Source organism: Saccopteryx bilineata, chromosome 10 (assembly GCF_036850765.1).
Source record: "Saccopteryx bilineata isolate mSacBil1 chromosome 10, mSacBil1_pri_phased_curated, whole genome shotgun sequence".
NCBI classification, from domain to species: Eukaryota; Metazoa; Chordata; class Mammalia; order Chiroptera; family Emballonuridae; genus Saccopteryx; species Saccopteryx bilineata.
Window position 1 is genome coordinate 22,668,101 of NC_089499.1, and position 20,769 is coordinate 22,688,869.

Below are 20,769 nucleotides of genomic sequence, written 5' to 3' on the forward strand. Positions count from 1 at the left end.
ACCCCCGTGCCGCCGGTGACCTCGGGGGCTCGGACCCAGCGCCGCATTTCTGACCGTGCAGGTTCCAGACGCTTTGCCAGAGCCGCCCCGAATTTCACCTGAGCTGGGGGCGAAAGCTTTGAAAGTCTGGTTTCTCTATATCAATACTATTAATTTCTTGGGCAAGCGAAGCCATTTATTGTGCTTTCCTTACAAAGTGCATTTCGTATTACACTCTGGCTCCCACGTCAGCCACAGGTATCCGTCCATCACCAAAATGAAAGTGATCTCAAAGATTTGGAGGAAAAGCTCACTGAGTCAGTTAACTTAGATAACTGAGTCATGTTTGTCTTCTTGATGAATGACATTCAGACTCGGGGAGGAGGACCCCTGGCCTGGCCGGCGCGTCCTTCTTCCCATCCCCAAGGAACCAGGGCATGGTGGGGGCTGATGCCGGGGAATTTCATCCGTCCTCTCTCCTGTTCTGCCCTCTAGAAAGCCTGAAACTGCTCATCACCGCCGGGTGAGGCCCACTCTGGCCCAGGTCTATTTCGAGTCCTGTATGTTTTTGCACCGTACAGTAAAAAGAACCTGGTACTTGTGAAAAGTCCCTCACAGTGTTTAATAGAAACGTTAGTGGCTGAGTGGCCCCAATTAACACCTTGTGATAAGGCATTCCTAAGATGGAGTGTCAGACACCAAATTGTGAAGAGATGTATCTAATTAATCCTCCTAGGATGACACCGATAAACAAGCCTCTATTTAAATAAAGATCAAGGGCTCGGCGCCCCGGTTTGTTTACGTTCTCCGCCAGGGTCCCCGCGTTCGCGCCCTCGCCCGCGCGGGCGGCGTTACCCGCACAGCGTGGAGACACCCGCGTGGGGGTCTGCAGGCTCGCCAGGGCCCACATCTCCGTTCCTGCGCCCGGTAAAGATACACTGAGTACATAAACCGCAATGAAAGAGGAAAGCGAAGTGCCCGAAGGACCCGACTCTGCGTTGGAAATACTATTTGCCATTTTCCACACGTGTCCTTTACATCGCCACACACTTTTTGGTTGTTAGGGTTAAAAAAAAAAAAAAGGAGCCCACCTGTAGCCCCTGGACCTCTTTTCTGCTTTAAAGCAGGACAGGACCGCCCCCAGCCCCCCACCCGCCCCGCACGAGCGCGCCCCTCCCCCCCTCCCCGCGGTCTCAGAGCTTCCTCCTCCCCCAGGCGCTGAAGCGCGGAATCTCTGGGAGGCCGCGTAGCTAACCCGGGAGGAGGTGGCCAGCCGCCCCTGGGAAAGGCAGGAAGAGTCGAAAACTGGATCGTACTGGCGTGCGCGCAAGTCTCAGTCTGTGAATCGGGCCGGAGTTTGGACCCGCCGGGAGTCTGCGTGCAGCAACGCGTCTCCCGGCCCCGCAGGGGAGTGCGGAGGCTGCCCATCGGCCGCGGGTCCCGGCGTCCTTGCTCTCCAGCCACTGCGGGTTCATCTTCAACCTGGGTGTGAGGGCTGACGCGCGGTCTTCCCCTTCGTCTGCAGTCCCTTCCTTCCTTCTGAACAAGCCAGGGATAACAGGAGGGTGATGCAAATGAAAACGCGCGGAATCAAAACATTCCTGCACGTCTCTTGGTTTTAATCGAAACCGAGCCCCCAGCAGGAACAGTTAAAACCACTCATGTCCCCGCTCCTGGGCGCGGCGGCCTTCCTCTCTCCCCACCCCGCCGCCAGCCGACTCCAAAAGTTTGGCCTTTCCCTCTGCGGACCTTTTCAGCATCATCGGGAGACTCTTTTAAAAGGCAGTTTGCAACACTGTGTCAAAGCCCGACTGAGCCTCATCTATGAAACCCCCTCCCCCACTCCTCCAGTTTAAGCTTTCTAGTGCGCGAACTCCGCAGGTCCAACCGCGTTGCGTTCCAACCCGCGGCAGCCGTCCGCCTGCGCCTCTGTCCCGGGTCGGGTTCTCTCCAACGGCTGCAGAGGCCTGGGCCCAGCGCAGACAGTTGGGGTTCTCGGGGGTTCCCGCTCGCGCGAACCCCCGGCAGGAGCTGGGGTCCCTCCCGCGTGCAGGAGCAGAGCGGTCCGTGGCAGCCTGAAGCTTAACATTAAGGGGGGCGGGGAGGGAGCTCTGACTTTGGTGACGACCGAACTACGGCTTAAAAGAAAAGCAAACTTCTCCGGCCATCCCTCCATCCCTCTCCCCCTTTCTCCCTCGGACCTAGGTATTCTTCGCGTGTTGCGGAGAACAGGCATCGAGTTCACCAGGGACTGATTTAGCTGCGCCCAATACGGAGCAGGCCCTCAGCCATGGCCCCTGCAGACCCCGGGCCTCTGCTGGGTCCCAGACCGCCGGCGAAGCGCCGGGCCGCTGCTTATTATTTTAGGAAGCAGGGCTTGCAACCCCAACTTCACCGCACTCCCCACCCCCCGCCCCTTCCTGGCTCCTTAAAAATACCGAAAGTTCCTTCTACAAGCTCTCGTGGAGGCAGCAGGGCTCGAACAGTAACTTTTGAAATTTGGGGCTTGACCCAGCTTTCCTGGCACTGTCGGCGAGAAGAGGACTCCGCGCCTTGCCCTTGGTTTTCAGGTCTCGCTGCCGACTCCCAGCAGCGCCGCGGCGGCTCTTCTTCTCTGGGCGACGAGCAGCCTTCGCCATCTAGTGGCCACGGCAAGGAAGGCTCGCCCCGGCCGTTCCCATCTGGTCAGGTCCTGAAGCTTCTGTAAAAAAGGCTTTTCTCTTCATCTCACTCCCACTGCTCCTTTTTCCAGCTTCTCCGTTGTGTGCGGAGGGCCCCGGGTTTGGTATCCTAAGACTTGAAGTTCTAGTCCTGGGCCGGGGCTTACTAGCTGCAATTGCTCTTGGCTTCTTTGATCACTTCCTAATCTGTGATGGGGTTTATTCAGTCACCTAAATCGCCCAGGAGGAAGAAATGAGATTATAGATTTAATTCTGAACTGTTGAGTAGCTCCACGTGTTATAGTCATTTTTTTTTTTTTTTGTATTTTTCCGAAGCCAGAAACGGGGAGGCAGTCAGACAGACTCCAGCATGCGCCCAACCGGGATCCACCAGGCACGCCCACCAGGGGGCGTCGCTCTGTTGCGACCAGAGCCACTCTAGCGCCTGAGGCAGAGGCCGCAGAGCCATCCATCCTCAGCGCCCGGGCAAACTTTGCTCCAATGGAGCCTCGGCTGCGGGAGGGGAAGAGAGAGACAGAAAGGAAGGAGAGGGAGAGGAGAGGGGGAGGAGTGGAGAAGCAGATGGGTGCTTCTTCTGTGTGCCCTGGCCAGGAATCGAACCCAGGACTCCTGCACGCCAGGCTGACGCTCTACCACTGAGCCAACTGGCCAGGGCCAGTAATCATTTTTTAAGCAGGCATTATTAATTCCTAATTTTATTACATGATTTATGATGCCTTGGCAAATGAAGTATTTTTATTAATTAAAAAATAATGACAGAAAATTTAAAACATATAGGAAAGTAGAAAGCAATAGAGCCCCATGTGGCTGTCTTCCAACTACAACAATCAACTCATGGCCGCCCTTGTTTCATCCTATAATTTCACCCCATTCTTCCCACCACAAATCACAGAAATCCCTGTTATCTAATCCAGTTATTTCCATACCTAGCCCTAAATGGTAAGGATTCTTAATTTATATATGTGTGTATATATATATGGTATACATATATATTTTTATATATCTATATGGTGCATATATGTGGTGCATATATATAGTGCATATAAATATATATATTTTAACTATATATAAAATATTTAGAGTTGGTTTGTTTGAATCAGGATCCAAACAAGTTCCACACATCTAATTGATGTGTCAATTCTCTGAATCTAGACATCTTCCTGCCACCCCCCCTTTTATTTTTTCCATCCAAGTACTAACCAGGCCCAACCCTGCTTAGCTTCTGAGATCAGAGGAGATCGGGCACGTTCAGAGAGTTGTATGGCTGTAGACTTTTATTTTTCACAGCAATTTACTGAAGAAATCTGAGCTTTTATTCTGTCTAGTTTCTCAGGCTCTGGATTTTGCTGTTACAGAAAAGCACAGGTAAATGTGGGTTGAGTTAGTGTGCAAAACTGCATACATATGCTTATATTTGGGGGGGGGTGTTTGCACTCCAGAGCTGAATGTCATTAAGCTGAGATCACAACAGAGTGCAAAATATGATTTGTATAAAATGATAGGGTGGGCATCTAATATGTCCTTTAGGGACTCTTCTGCTCAGAGCTGTCAGAACAGATTGTGTAAATAGACTAGACTGAGGGAGGTGATTCTAATCATATTGATGAAATGCTCATCTGAAAGATAGAATGTAAACAGAAGAGTCTCGAGGAATGCAATTAATTCTTAATCTGAAGGTGGATTTCTCAAAATAACTTCCTTTTACTCCCGCGGCAGTCTCGGTAACCAGGGCAGTAATGTCCACCAAGTATTCCATGGGCTTCCCTATGTTTTGTACCCCTAGCACTTACCCAGGGTCACTGGACACCGGAGAAGAACGGTGTATAGATAAGGCCATCTGCCAAAAGAGGCAAGCAGCCTTTTGAAGAATGGCTTGGCCAACCTGCAGTAGACCCGCTTAGGGGAAACCAGACTCCTCCCACCCTCTGATCACCTGCCAGGGCCTCTGATTGGCTGAAGCCGAATGGATGCTTAGAGGGTCAAGAGGTCTGATCACACAGTCATGGAAGTCTGCCTGCTGGGCACGAGGAAGATGGAGAAGAGTAGAGCTGGGGTCAGTGAGAAAGATATCCAACCCAACTTTCACCCCCCCAATACCTTGATTGCTAAAAGTTAGCCTTTTAAACTCCCTCCAGTTTTTTGAGATATCCCCAGAAAAATATTTTAAGAATAAATGGGAATCTGGATTCATATACAAAAAGTTTATTATATTTCAGTATTGGCTACTTATTTGAAAAAATTAAACAACTGAAACACTTCTTGAGAAAGATTTAACTACAGACAACTAGCTTTGACCCCCTCCTCCACCACACACACCTGATCTGGATCAAAGACTTAATTCTAATTTAACTTTCAAAAATAAAAGCAGGATTTCTCCAAAACAACACGGAGTAACAGGGATGGGATATAAAAAATGTATGTTTATAATGAAAGACCAGACAAAATATAAGAAAAATGGCTTCCAAGACATTGACCATCAGGCAGGTAGAATAGCAATTCATTGCAGGGGTCCCCAAACTTTTTACACAGGGGGCCAGTTCACTGTCCCTCAGACCGTTGGAGGGCTGGACTATAAAAAAAAAACTATGAACAAATTCCTAAGCACACTGCACATATCTTATTTTAAAGTAAAAAAACCAAAATGGGAACAAATACAATATTTAAAATAAAGAACAAGTAAATTTAAATCAACAAACTGACCAGTATTTCAATGGGAACTATGCTCCTCTCACTGACTACCAATGAAAGAGGTGCCCCTTCCGGAAGTGCAGCGGGGGCCGGATAAATGGCCTCAGGGGGCCGCGTGTGGCCTGCTTAGAGAAACAATGAGGAGACCCCTAAGATCGCTCTCACATACTGCCCGGAGAGTGACCAGACTGCACTCAAGGTGGGGTCGGGGCTCCAGGCAAAGCCCAGCAGTCTCTGTAAATTGTAAGTTGAGGGCACAGTCGTGAGGCCAGGGAGGTGAAGATGGCTGCTGTTCAGGACAGAGTCCCAGAGATACAGTCCCCTTAGATCTGAGTGCCGATTAGCACATGCCTGTGAGGAAACCCCCCAAACCCAGGGGAAAACCACCCCAAAGGGAGAGGCATGGTTTCTCAACCCCAGCACTGTGGATCTCTGGGATGATTCTTTATCTGGGGGGCTGCACGGTAGGATGTTCAACAGCATCTTGGTTTCTACCAACTAGACATCAATAACAAACATCATACCCTCACCCAGAGCTGTGAAAACCAAAAATGTCTCTAGATACTGCCAACTGTCCTTTGTGGGGCAAAAGTGCCCCCAGCTGAGAACTACCAGCTGGGAGGGATTGATACCCATTGTTCACACTGACTGCGGCGAGTTCCGGTTCCCACTAACTACAGTGGAACTCCAGGGGGGGGGGGGGCGGCTAGGAAGAGTCCTTGAAACGGTCTCGTCTGTGGTCAGCAGCGGACTGAAGTAGCCCTAAACGAAATGCTGCACCAGGTTCACTCCTGAAAGCTTAAAAGCAAAAAGAAAAAGAGTTAACTACAGCCCAGAATAAAGCTCAACTCTATTTATAGTAATAAAAACAACAAACCGCATAAGAAAAAAAAGTCAAATTTACGGTATCCAAACAAAAATCCAGACATGCGAAGAAGCAAAATAATAAGAAGGAAAAAAAACCCCATCAGAATCAACTCCAAATGACACAGATGATAGATTTAGAAGATAAAAATAATAAACAGTTATTATAATTGTATTCCATATGTTCAAGAAGCGGGGGAAAAAGTTTGAGCATGCTAAGTAAAGATAGAGACAATATTTTAAAAGAACCAAATTGAACTTCTAGAGGTAAAAACTATCATGTTCGCAGTGAAGACTACACTGAGTGAGATGAATGGTATATAATACCTTGTATGAGGAAACGTTAGTGAACTTCAAGGCAAAGCAATAGAAACTACGTAGAAATGAAACAGGAAAAGCAAGAAAACTAATCTAGTGCAGCCACTATAGAAAATACATTTCTCCTTACTTTACCTCAGAAGAAAAACAAACAAACAAATAAACAGGTTGTGTTTTTTCATTATATTAATTTTTATCAAATTGATCTTTTTGTGATTTTAACCCTTTCCGGCCAGGATGGTATGTCTACTTTACAGAGAGAGGTCTTATTTTATATCTTTTAATAGTTTATACTTTTCTTCTTTATTTCTTACTATGTTGTTGCTAAATTTATTCCTATGTATTATACGGGTTTTTAAAGGTGTGAGTAGGTTTATTAATTTTCATTTTTACATTTATCACTGATAGTTAAGAGCTATTGATTTTCCGTTTTATAATTAGAACTGAGCTCTCCTACCAGATTCTCTGGAATTTTAATCAAGTGTTTTAAGATTTCTAGAGAGTCCAAGATGTCATCAACAAATAAAAGATACCTCGTGTCTTTCAACTACGTGGAAGTCTTACTTTGTTTTCCGTTCTTATTGCTTTGGTTAGGATCTCACAATTTTTTTTAAATAATTTTATTTATTTATTTATTCATTTTAGACAGGGAGGGAGTGGGGGAGAAGCAGGAAGCATCAACTCCCATATGTGCCTTGACGGGGCAAGCCCAGGGTTTTGAACCAGCAACCTCAGTGTTGCAGGTCCATGCTTGATCCACTGCGCCACCACAGGTCAGGCTCACAATTTTTTTAAAATTTTTATTTGATTCATTCAAGTATTTATTGAGCAGCTAGGGAGATCCAAAGGTGTAGAAAACATGATTAAAGAGGTGAGGCAAATGAACAAGTGGAAAAAAAAAGTGCACTGAATCACAGAAATCAAAAGAGAGTGCTTTAGGAAATTAAGGGTGAGATTCCTTCCAGCCTGGAAGGGGCATGAGTGCATGGGAAGTCAGGAAAGGGGACTGAGATTAAATAGAAGACTTCAGTCTGGGTTGCTGATGATACTCAGTATGGACTATATTTGTCTCTCCTTTTCTTCTTTCCACATCTTTGGGCTTAATTTACCAGTGGTGACCAGGATTATTCAATGCTTTTTCTATAGTTGCTTGCATTTTTGCTTTCGTGTCTTCTACAGAACTAGGTCCTTTCGGTGTTTTAGGAGTTCTTTCCTGTTTTGTTTTTGTTTGTTTGTTTTGTTTTTGAAGGATTCCTGACCTTTTGATCTTGGTGTTGGTTTGGTTTTGAATCTTTTCCATTCTGGTCTGATTTTTGTGCATTGTTGGCTGGAGTATCTCGTACAGATTTCTTTACTGGAGCTTTTTCTTCAGCTTCCTCATCCTCAAAATCATCCTCATCATCATCATCTCCATCCTCATCGTCATTATCATCCTCATCCTCAGCAGCAAGTTTTACTTTTTTCTGAGACCTTGCTGCCGCTTCCAGGGGCAGGTCGCTTCCCAGATATGCTTAGGCGTTTCACGTCCTCCTCGTCTTCATCTTCTGACTCTGCATCCTCCTCCACAGCTACTAAGTGCTGTCCACTAATATGCACAGGCCCTGAACCACACTTCAACCGTAAGACCACAGGTGGTGTTATTTCAAAGCCACCAAGGGCCTGACCAGGCGGTGGCGCAGTGGATAGAGCGTCAGACTGGGATGCTGAAGACCCAGGTTTGAGACTCTGAGGTCACCAGCTTGAGCGCGGGCTCATCTGGTTTGAGCAAAAGCTCACCAGCTTGGACCCAAGGTCGCTGGCTCCAGTAAGGGATTACTTGGTCTGCTGAAGGCCCGCGGTCAAAGCACATATGAGAAAGCAATCAATGAACAACTAAAGTGTTGCAACAAAAAACTGATGATTGATGCTTCTCATCTCTTTCCGTTCCTGTCTGTCTGTCCCTATCTATCCCTCTCTCTGACTCTCTGTTTGTCTCTTGTAAAAAATAAAAATAAAAATCTCTCGCAGCAATATATTTGCCAATTTATCTCCACGGGCAAGTGAAATAAAAGACAGGATAAACAAATGGGACTATATCAAACTAAAAAGCTTCTGCACAGCTAAAGACAATATGAAAAGAATAAAAAGACAAACTACACAATGGGAGAATATATTTGACAATACGTCGATAAGGGGTTAATAACCAAAATTTATAAAGAACTTGTAAAACTCAATACCAGGAAGACAAACAATCCAATCAAAAAATGGGTGAAAAAGAAATGAATAGACACTTCTCCAAAGAGGACATACAGATGGCCAATAGGCATATGAAAAAATGCTCAACATCACTATTCATTAGAGAAATGCAAATTAAAACCACAATAAGATATCACCTCACACCAGTCAGAATGGTGCTCATTAACAAAACAACACAGAATAAGTGCTGGCGAGGATGTGGAGAAAAGGGAACCCTCCTGCCCTGCTTGTGGGAATGCAGACTGGTGCAGCCACTGTGGAAAACAGTATGGAGATTTCTCAAAAAATTAAAAATCAAACTGCCTTTTGACCCAGCTATCCCACTGTTAGGAATATACCCCAAGAACACCATAGCACTGTTTGAAAAGAAGAAATGCACCCTCATGTTTATGGCAGCATTGTTCACAATAGCGAAGATCTGGAAACAGCCCAAGTGTCTGTCAGTGGACGAGTGGATTAAAAAGCTTTGGTACATACATACTATGGAATACTACTCAGCCATAAGAAATGATGACATAGGATCTTTACAACAACATGGATGGGCCTTGATAACATTATACTGAGTGAAAGAAGTAAATCAGAAAAAACTAAGAACCTTATGATTCCATACATAGGTGGGACATGAAAATGAGACTCAGAGAAATGGAAAAGAGTGTGGGGGCTACAGGATGGGGGGGAGGAGAGGGAGGGGGTTGGGGGAGGGGAGAGGCACAAAGAAAACTAGTTAGAAGGTGACGGAAGACAATTGGACTTTGGGTGATGGGAATGCAGCATAATCAAATGTCAAAATAACCTAGAGAGAACTCAACGTTGGATGACGTCAGAGTAATGGCGGGGTAGGAAGCGATTCCGATAAATCTCCCCCAAAACTCAACAAGATCTTCAACCAGAAACAGAAAAACCTATACTTGGAGCTTCCAGATGCTTCACAATACACCCAAAGGTATGATTGAGTGAAAAATTGGCTAAATATATAACCAAACCCCGAAGGAAATAGGGAGTAAGAAATGCTCCGCCTTCCTCACTAACCTAAACAGGGCGGCTTTCTCTGGTAACTGTGAATATAGAAACTGAGGCGGGCAAAGGGGGTGAATAGATCCAGGCCGCCGCGGCACAAACGGCCGAACCAGGCTGTGGCACGGAGATCCAAGCCGAGGAAAATATGATCCTGTGGCAACCCGGGCAATACAAGCTAACACTCGCGCCAAACCCAAACAAAGAAAGACAAGCGGAGCAGCCATTTTACCCGGTCTCCTGGTCGGTGCGCAGTTAGTGGGCGAGAGATTTCTTCCTAGGCCCCGAGAGTGGGTGCCCGTGTTGCCCCACGGAGAGGCAGGGTCAGAGGCCTTTCTGTGGGCCGAGGGCAGAGTCTCTGGGCAGCCCCAGCACCCTGGGAAAGCCACGCACGGGAGGGAGTGAGAACTAATTCCAACGGTGGAGATTTTCCGTGCTGGAGGGTGTTTCACTCAGAGGGAAACGCGGCCGGCCTCATATCCTGGTTTGCGCGCGCAGATAAGGAGTGAGCGATTCCTCTGAGTGCCTCGGCAGTGCGCGCCCATGTTATCGCACAGAGGGGCAGAGTCAGGGGCCTTTGTGTGGGCCAAAGCGGAATCTCAAGCCGCCCCAGCGCCTTGCAAAAGCCGCACACGGGGACGGAGCGAGACTCAATTCCAACGCTGCAACTTTTCCCTGCGGTTGGGGGTTTCACTCAGAGCGTGAGACTGCTGGCCAGATATCCTGGTCGCAGACAGTGAGTGAGAGTTTCCTCCAAGCGCCCCAGAAGTGGGCGCCCGCTTGTGTTACCAGACAGAGTGGCAGAGCCAGAGGTCTTTGAGTGGGCAGAAAGCCCGCCTGATTATGCTAGCAGCTCTGACTGACTGAGCCTTACCCAGAGCCCTGTGCTGAGTGGAAATAGAGTGGGGAGTTGCCAGCTCTTTGAGCCTCTTACTATCCAGGCAGAGGCAGCAGCAACCCCATAGCTGGATTATCAGGCTACTAATTGAGGAAGGAAAGACTAGGAGAAAGGCTCCAGGAACACGGACTCTCTCACTGTCGGAGCCTATAAATGCTAATGAGCTTCGACTGCCAACGAGACTAAAGCACAATACATGACATTGCCATAGAGACTTATCAACTGCAAACCTCTACCTGAGCGTGCCAAAGGGGCAGAACCCGGGGTACAGAGTCACCGACCAGGAAGAGGGAGAGAAAAGAAAAAGCAAGAAGATAACCTCTCAAAATCAAGAATAATCTGCAGACTTTATAACCTATCCCATTTTATTATATTTGTTCGTTTGTTTCTCTTATCTTCATTCTTGATACTTTTTTTTCCTCCTCCAATTTGGCCGATTAACTCTCTACCGGTCTTACTCTCTCCTCTTCTTGAACTACACTACCCATAAGTGTTACATCTCCCATTATCTTTTCTCTTCTCTTCCTTTCTCTCTATGAGGGTTGCACTCCAAAACCCTTAACTCTCTCTCTCTCTCTCCTTTCTTTTTTCTTCTTTTAGTGGTTCCCTCTTTTTTTCTCTCTCTCTCTTTCTTTTCTCCCTCTATATTAGTTTCTTCCTTTCTCCTTTACATCTCCTCTCATTCAAACCTCAATAACAAACAAATTATCTTATCTGGGACTCAAACCTATGTTTGTGGCATTTTGGGGGTTTTTTACTTCACCTTTTTAACTCACTAGCAGTGCTCCCATCCCTGGCTCTCCATATTATCTAGTTCTTGTTCCACTAAATATAATAGTAATTTTTTAATTTGTCCCCCCATTTTCCATTTTCCTCTTATTCCTCTCATCATAACTCTTAGACAACCAACACCTAAAAGCAAATCATTTTATTCTTGACCCAAATTTTTTCCTTATTTGCTTTTTGTGGGTCCATACGCTCTTTTTTTTTCTTTTTTCTTTTTTTTTTCCTTTTTTTTTTTTTTTTTTGCCCCTTTATTACTTTTCCCCAATTCAGGCCCTCCATCACAGGCATTGTTTGTTATAATTCACAGTCCACCACAAGATTTTCTCAAGAAAGAGGGGAGAGGAGAGGAGAGGAAAAAAGGAGGGGGGGAATAATTTCCTTTTTTTAAAAATTTTTATTTTATTTTATTTTTCTTTATTTCATTATTAATTTTTTTTAAAAAAACAACTCTTTTCGATTTTTTATTTTTTTATTTTTTTTTAACTTTTTATTCTTTATTAAATCTCATTAATACTATCAACAAAACCACCCTCAGATGCCATTAAGGAAGAGAAAATCGAATATCATGGATACAAAAGAAAGAGAGGTAACACAGCTAGATGAGGAAAAATCTATGGAGAAAAAATTTAATATATTGGAAACCTTGGAGCTAAATGACAGAGAATTCAAGATAGAAATCCTAAAAATCCTCCGAGATATACAAGAAAACACAGAAAGGCAATTTAGGGAGCTCAGAAAACAACTCAATGAACACAAAGAATATATGTCCAAGGAAATTGAAACTATAAAAACAAATCAAACAGAGGTGAAAAAATTCACGAGCTGAAAAACGAAGTAACAAGCTTAGCTAATAGAACAGGTCAGATAGAAGAGAGGATTAGTGAAATAGAAGACAAGCAACTTGAGGCACAACAGAGAGAAGAAGAAAGAGACTCAAAAATTAAAAAAAAATGAGATAGCCCTACAAGAATTATCTGACTCCATCAAAAAGAATAACATAAGAATAATAGGTATATCAGAGGGAGAAGAGAGAGAAAATGGAATGGAGAACATACTCAAACAAATAATAGATGAGAACTTCCCAAGCCTGTGGAAAGAACTAAAGCCTCAAGTTCAAGAAGCAAACAGAACTCCAAGTTTTCTTAACCCCAACAAACCTACTCCAAGGCATATCATAATGAAATTGACACAAACCAACAGCAAATAAAAAATTCTCAAGGCAGCCAGGGAAAAGAAGAATACAACATATAAAGGAAGGCCCATTAGATTATCATCAGATTTCTCAGCAGAAACTCTACAAGCTAGAAGAGAGTGGACCCCAATATTTAAAGTCCTGAAAGAGAGGAACTTTCAGCCATGAATACTATACCCATCAAAGCTATCCTTCAAATACGAAGGGGAAATAAAAACATTCACAGATACAGAAAAGATGAGGGAATTTATCATCAGAAAACCCCCACTCCAGGAATTACTAAAGGGGGTTCTCCAATCAGATACAAAGAACAAAAAAAACAGAGCCACAAGTAAAAGCTCCAAGAAGAACACAATAAAACCAAATTTAAACTGTGACAACAACAAAAAGAAAGAGGGGGAGAAGATGGAGATTAACAGTAGCAAAGGACGATGGAGTGCAAAAGTACTCACAAAATAGTTCGCTACAATGAACAGGGTAGGGACCCTTTTCATTACTCAAAGGTAACCACCATTGAAAAAACCACCACAGAAGCACATGAGATAAAAAAGATAGCAATAGAGGAAAGATGTATGGAATACAACCAAATAAAAACAAAAGATAGAAAAACGAAAGAGAAGGATCAAACAAGACACAAAACTAACAGAAAGCAAGATATAAAATGGCAATAGGGAACTCACAGGTATCAATAATTACACTAAATGTAAACGGATTAAACTCACCAATAAAAAGGCACAGAGTAGCAGAATGGATTAAAAAAGAAAATCCAACTGTATGCTGCCTACAGGAAACTCATCTAAGTAACAAGGATAAAAACAAATTCAAAGTGAAAGGCTGGAAAACAATACTCCAAGCAAATAACATCCAAAAAAAAAGCAGGTGTAGCAATACTCATATCGGATAATGCTGACTACAAGACAGGAAAAGTACTCAGAGACAAAAATGGCCATTTCATAATGGCTAAGGGGACACTGAATCAAGAAGACATAACAATTCTTAATATATATGCACCAAACCAAGGAGCACCAAAATATATAAGACAGCTACTTATTGATCTTAAAACAAAAACTGACAAAAATACAATCATACTTGGAGACCTCAATACACCGCTGACGGCTCTAGATCGGTCATCCAAACAGAGAATCAACAAAGACATAGTGGCCTTAAACAAAACACTAGAGCACCTGGATATGATAGACATCTACAGGACATTTCATCCCAAAGTGACTGAGTATACATTTTTCTCCAGTGTACATGGATCATTCTCAAGAATTGACCATATGTTGGGCCACAAAAACAACATCAGCAAATTCAGAAAAATTGAAGTTGTACCAAGCATATTTTCTGATCATAAAGCCTTGAAACTAGAATTCAACTGCAAAAAAGAGGAAAAAAATCCCACAAAAATGTGGAAACTAAACAACATACTTTTAAAAAATGAATGGGTCAAAGAAATAAGTGCAGAGATCAAAAGATATATACAGACTAATGAAAATGACAATACGACATATCAGAATCTATGGGATGCAGCAAAAGCAGTGATAAGAGGGAAGTTCATATCGCTTCAGGCATATATGAACAAACAAGAGAGAGCCCAAGTGAACCACTTAACTTCCCACCTTAAGGAACTAGAAAAGAAGAACAAAGACAACCCAAAACCAGCCGAAGAAAGGAGATAATAAAAATCAGAGCAGAAATAAATGAATTAGAGAACAGAAAACTATAGAAAAAATTAATAGAACAAGGAGCTGGTTCTTTGAAAAGATCAACAAAATTGACAAACCCTTGGCAAGACTTACCAAGGAAAAAAGAGAAAGAACTCATATAAACAAAATCCAAAATGAAAGAGGAGAAATTACCACGGACACCATAGATATACAAAGAATTATTGTAGAATACTATGAAAAACTTTATGCCACTAAATTCAACAACCTAGAAGAAATGGATAAATTCCTAGAAAAATACAACCTTCCTAGACTGAGTCAAGAAGAAGCAGAAAGCCTAAACAGACCTATCAGTAGAGAAGAAATAGAAAAAACCATTAAAAACCTCCCCAAAAATAAAAGTCCAGGCCCTGACGGCTATACCAGCGAATTTTATCAAACATTCAAAGAAGACTTGGTTCCTATTCTACTCAAAGTCTTCCAAAAAATTGAAGAAGAAGCAATACTTCCAAACACATTTTATGAGGCCAACATAACCCTCATACCAAAACCAGGCAAGGATGGCACAAAAAAAGAAAACTACAGACCAATATCTCTAATGAATACAGATGCTAAAATACTAAACAAAATACTAGCAAATCGAATACAACAACATATTAAAAAAATAATACATCATGATCAAGTGGGATTTATCCCAGAATCTCAAGGATGGTTCAACATACGTAAAACGGTTAATGTAATACACCATATCAACAAAACAAAGAACAAAAACCACATGATCTTATCAATAGACGCAGAAAAGGCTTTCGATAAAATACAACACAATTTTATGTTTAAGACTCTCAACAAAATGGGTATAGAAGGAAAATATCTCAACATGATAAAGGCCATATATGATAAACCATCAGCTAACATCATATTAAATGGCACTAAACTGAAGGCTTTCCCCCTTAAATCAGGAACAAGACAGGGTTGTCCACTCTCTCCACTCTTATTTAATGTGGTACTAGAGGTTCTAGCCAGAGCAATCAGACAAGACAAAGAAATAAAAGGCATCCATATCGGAAAAGAAGAAGTAAAGATATCACTTTTTGCAGATGATATGATCCTATACATCGAAAACCCCAAAGAATCCACAAAAAGACTACTAGAAACAATAAGCCAATACAGTAAGGTCGCAGGATACAAAATTAACATACAGAAGTCAATAGCCTTTCTATATGCCAACAATGAAACAACTGAGAAGGAACTCAAAAGAATAATCCCCTTCACGATTGCAACAAAAAAAATAAAATACTTAGGAATAAACATAACAAAGAATGTAAAGGACTTATATAATGAAAACTATAAACCATTGTTAAGGGAAATCGAAAAAGATATAATGAGATGGAAGAATATACCTTGTTCTTGGCTAGGAAGAATAAATATAATCAAGATGGCTATATTACCCAAAGCAATATACAAATTTAATGCAATTCCCATCAAACTTCCAATGACATTTTTTAAAGAAATAGAGCAAAAAATCATCAGATTTATATGGAACTATAAAAAACCCCGAATAGCCAAAGCAATCCTAAAGAAAAAGAATGAAGCTGGGGGCATAACAATACCTGACTTCAAACTCTATTATAGGGCCATGACAATCAAAACAGCATGGTATTGGCAGAAAAATAGACACTCAGACCAATGGAACAGAATAGAAAGTCCAGAAATAAAACCACATATATATAGTCAAATAATTTTTGATAAAGGGGCCAACAACACACAATGGAGAAAAGAAAGCCTCTTCAATAAATGGTGCTGGGAAAACTGGAAAGCCACATGCAAAAGAATGAAACTGGACTACAGTCTCTCCCCCTGTACAAAAATTAACTCAAAATGGATCAAAGATTTAAACATAAGACCTGAAACAATTAAGTACATAGAAGAAGACATAGGTACTCAACTCATGGACCTGGGTTTTAAAGAGCATTTTATGAATTTGTCTCCAATGGCAAGAGAAGTGAAGGCAAAAATTAATGAATGGGACTACATCAGACTAAGAAGTTTTTGCTCAGCAAGAGAAACTGATAACAAAATAAACAGAAAGCCAACTAAATGGGAAATGATATTTTCAAACAACAGCTCAGATAAAGGCCTAATATCCAAAATATACAAAGAACTCATAAAACTCAACAACAAACAAACAAACAAACAATCCAATAAAAAAATGGGAAGAGGATATGAATAGACACTCCCCCCAGGAAGAAATACAAATGGCCAACAGATATATGAAAAGATGCTCATCTTCTTTAGCTATTAGAGAAATGCAAATCAAAACAGCAATGAGATACCACCTCACACCTGTTCGATTAGCTGTTATTAGCAAGTCAGGTAATAGCAAATGTTGGAGAGGCTGTGGAGAAAAAGGAACCCTCATACACTGTTGGTGGGAATGTATAGTAGTACAACCATTATGGAAGAAAGTATGGTGGTTCCTCAAAAAACTGAAAATAGAACTACCTTATGACCCAGCAATCCCTCTACTGGGTATATATCCCCAAAACTCAGAAACATTGATACGTAAAGACACATGCAGCTCCATGTTTATTGCAGCATTGTTCACAGTGGCCAGGACATGGAAACAACCAAAAAGCCCATCAATAGATGACTGGATAAAGAAGATGTGGCACATATACACTATGGAATACTACTCAGCCATAAGAAATGATGACATCGGAACATTTACAGCAAAATGGTGGGATCTTGATAACATGATACGAAGCGAAATAAGTAAATCAGAAAAAAACAGGAACTGTATTATTCCATACGTAGGTGGGACATAATAATGAAACTAAGAGACATTGATAAGAGTGTGGTGGTTACGGGGCGGAGGGGGGAATGGGAGAGGGATAGGGGGTGGGGAGGGGCACAAAGAAAACAAGATAGAAGGTGACAGAGAACAATCTGACTTTGGGTGGTGGGTATGCAACATAATTGAATGACAAGATAACCTGGACTTGTTATCTTTGAATATATGTATCCTGATTTATTGATGTCACCCCATTAAAAAAATAAAATTATAAAAAAAAATAACCTAGAGATGTTTTCTCTGAACATATGTACCCTGATTTATTAATGTCACCCCATTAAAATTAATTTAAAAAATGTAATTAAAAAATAAAATAAAATAAAGCCACCAAGGGGAAATGTAGAGACATTTTCAAAGTTGCCAGTGTTACTTTAATTGAACTGCCTTCATAATTCATTGCCTCTGCTTCAACAATGTGCAGTTCATCCTTTGCACCAGCCCCAAACTGACCGTTCGTAAGGATAATTGGTGCTCATTTTCATCATTATCCACCTTGAAGTGATAATCTTTGTCGGCCTTGAGTTCACAAATGAAAAGATAGTTCTGGGGCCTCAGAGGGCTCATGTCCATGTCCATCAAATCTTCCATGAGGTGGTAGCACACACTTAGGTGGCAGAGAAGGCGGACGGAGAGGAATGACTGCCTGTTCCTCAGAACAGACACGCAGGACGGAATCGCACCAGGGATCTCACAATTTTATAAAGTGAGTATGATTAACTGGAATATAAAGCAGACATTTGAAAAAGTAATTCATAATAAAATGGTATAAAAATTTTTGATAAGAAAATGCTTGTACAGGGGGGATGTACTGGGGAACATGGAGGACATTAGAATAAACACAATAAATTAATTTAAAAAAAAGAGTCACGCCCTGGCAGGTTGGCTCAGTGGTAGAGCGTCAGCCTGGCGTGCAGGAGTCCCGGGTTCGATTCCCGGCCAGGGCACACAGGAGAAGCGCCCATCTGCTTCTCCACCCCTCCCCCTCTCCTTCCTCTCTGTCTCTCTCTTCCTCTCCCGCAGCGAGTCTCTATTGGAGCAAAGATGGCTCTCGAGCTGGGGATGGCTCCTTGGCCTCTGCCCCAGGTGCTAGAGTGGCTCTGGAGGGGCAGAGCATCGCCCCCTGGTGGGCAGAGCGTCGCCCCCTGGTGGGCGTGCCGGGTGGATCCCGGTCCAGCGCATGCGGGAGTCTGTCTGACTGTCTCTCCCTGTTTCCAGCTTCGGAAAAATACAAAAAAGAAAGAAAGAGGAAAAAAAAAAAGAGTCACTTGTGGCTTGGAATGCGGTCTGGCAATGAAAGTGGAGAAAAGTAGACAAATACAAGCAGCAGTTCTTGGAGACCAAATAAATATGAGGATTAAGGGCGAAGATGGAATTAAAGATGATTTCCTGCTTTCTGAGCAATTTGGTGGATGATACCTTACTAAGACTGGGAATACTTGAAGAAGAGCAGGTTTTGGAGGACCTAAGTTCCGTTTTAAATTTCATTGGTTGGAAGGACCTGAGGTCTCTGTGAAGGAATGAACAGTAGGCTGTTGGATAGATACCAAGATGAGTGGACTTCCTTCTAACTTTGAAGCAGGGAAGGTTCATGGTTGCTTAGGGAGGGTGCACAGTGAAAAGGGGAACGTAAGGGCAGGTTAGAGAACAGGAGCCACTGGCCAAGGACAATGAGACCAAGAGGATTCCCTGGAGCACCTGATCGAAGAATCAGCAGACATTAAAAGAACAGAGTGATGTGCCGGAAACTTTCAAAATTAAATAGTGCTGCTCTTCCTGGAAAACAAAACCATTGACTTTTCTTTGTAACAGTTTGGACTCCATACATGGCTTTAACACAAAGACATGCTAAGTGGAAAAAACAGATGATGAAATAATTGTACATGATGGAATTCAAACAGGAGAAACAAGTTGACTCTTGTTTACTATCACTGTGTTGTGCTTTCAAGCAGTGATCCCCAACCCCCCGTGGGCCATTTAGTACCGGTCCGCAGAGAAAGAATAAATAACTTACATTATTTCTGTTTTATTTATATTTAAGTCTGAATGATGTTTTATTTTTAAAAAATGACCAGATTCCCTCTGTTGCATCTGTCTAAGACTCACTCTTTTTTTTTTAAGTTTTATTTATTCATTTTAGAGAGGAGAGAGAAAGGGAGAAAGAGGGACAGAGAGGGAGAGAGAGACAGAGAGAGAAGGGGGGGAGGAGCAGGAAGCATCAACTCCCATATGTGCCTTGACCAGGCAAGCCCAGGGTTTCGAACCAGCGACCTCAGCATTTCCAGGTCGACGCTTAATCCACTGTGCCACCACAGGTCAGGCAAGACTCACTCTTGATGCTTGTCTCGGTCACGTGATACATTTATCTGTCCCACCCTAAAGGCCGGTGTTTGAAAATATTTTCTGACATTAAACTGGTCCATGGCCCAAAACAGGTTGGGGACCACTCCTTTAAAAGGCTAGAAAACTTGACCGGCACTTTGACATTGGTATGTGGTGTCCTGAATGCTCTCAGGGGACTTTCTAATCACAGCAGTTTCACATTTAGCTGCTGCTGAGGCCTGACAGGGTGGCATGCCAGAAACGGAGACACAATCTGATTCTGCAACCGCAGGGCCAGGGGGTAGGAGTTGGACCAGGATTTGTTGGATTATTTCAGAGTTTTAGGGGTTTTACTCCCCTCCTTGATGAACATTTCAGCTTAATCAAAAAAAACCCCCTCAAATCTCATAATATTTTTTAAAGAAGCAATAAAACAAATCAGATGAATGATTTGATTGTTGAAAGACCATGCAGCAGAGCTCCCTGGTCAGCACTGCGGGACGTGTACCTGAGGACAGGACTTGCCTTTTCCGCAAGCTGTTCCTGTGAGTAATACTGCCACCTAGCAGCATTACCGCTAGGCAAGCCACCACCCTAATAACGCAGAAAAAAATGCTATAAAGATAGCCACATTGTAGGTTTGTCTGGGATCCACTGTATTTGTGTTGAACTTGAATAACACTTAAAATGTAAAAAAAAGAAAAAAGAAAATGCTTGTACACAACTCTACTAAAAAGCATGAGCAATCAAATATTTGACTATGTATAGAAATACCAGAAATAAGACTGCCAAAAATATAGATTAATACAAAGATGCGGACCTGTGATTCAAATACCACGAGGCTGAAATGGAAAACAACTCTTAGTAACATTTTGATCCAAACAAAATATAATCTTCTGTTTATTTAAATAGTATCTGCACTTCTAAAAATTCAGTAAGTATTAAAACCATCAGCCTGACCTGTGGTGGCGCAGTTGATAAAGTATCGACCTGGAACGCTGAGGTCACTGGTTCGAAACGCTGCGCTTGCCTGGTCAAGGCACATATAGAAGTTGATGCTTCCTGCTCCTCCCCTCCTTCTCTCTCTCTCTCTCTCTCTCTCTCTCTCTCTCTCTCTTTCTCTCCTCCGTCTCTAAAAATGAATAAATAAATCTAAAAAAAGAAAAAAATGTTATTTTTGTGTTTATATGTAAAATGGAATTAGGTTCTAGGCTCAAATTGTTATAAAGAATGTGTGCTCTTACAGGTTGTGCGGTCTGACAAGGTAGGCACTGACTGGT

General features: G+C 42.7%; 1 pseudogene; it reads right to left on the reverse strand.

Annotated features, from left to right (window-relative positions):
- Window positions 1-7,522: 7,522 nt before the first annotated feature.
- Window positions 7,523-17,841, reverse strand: LOC136314236 (nucleophosmin-like; annotated as a pseudogene).
- Between the last annotated feature and the right edge of the window lie 2,928 nt (window positions 17,842-20,769).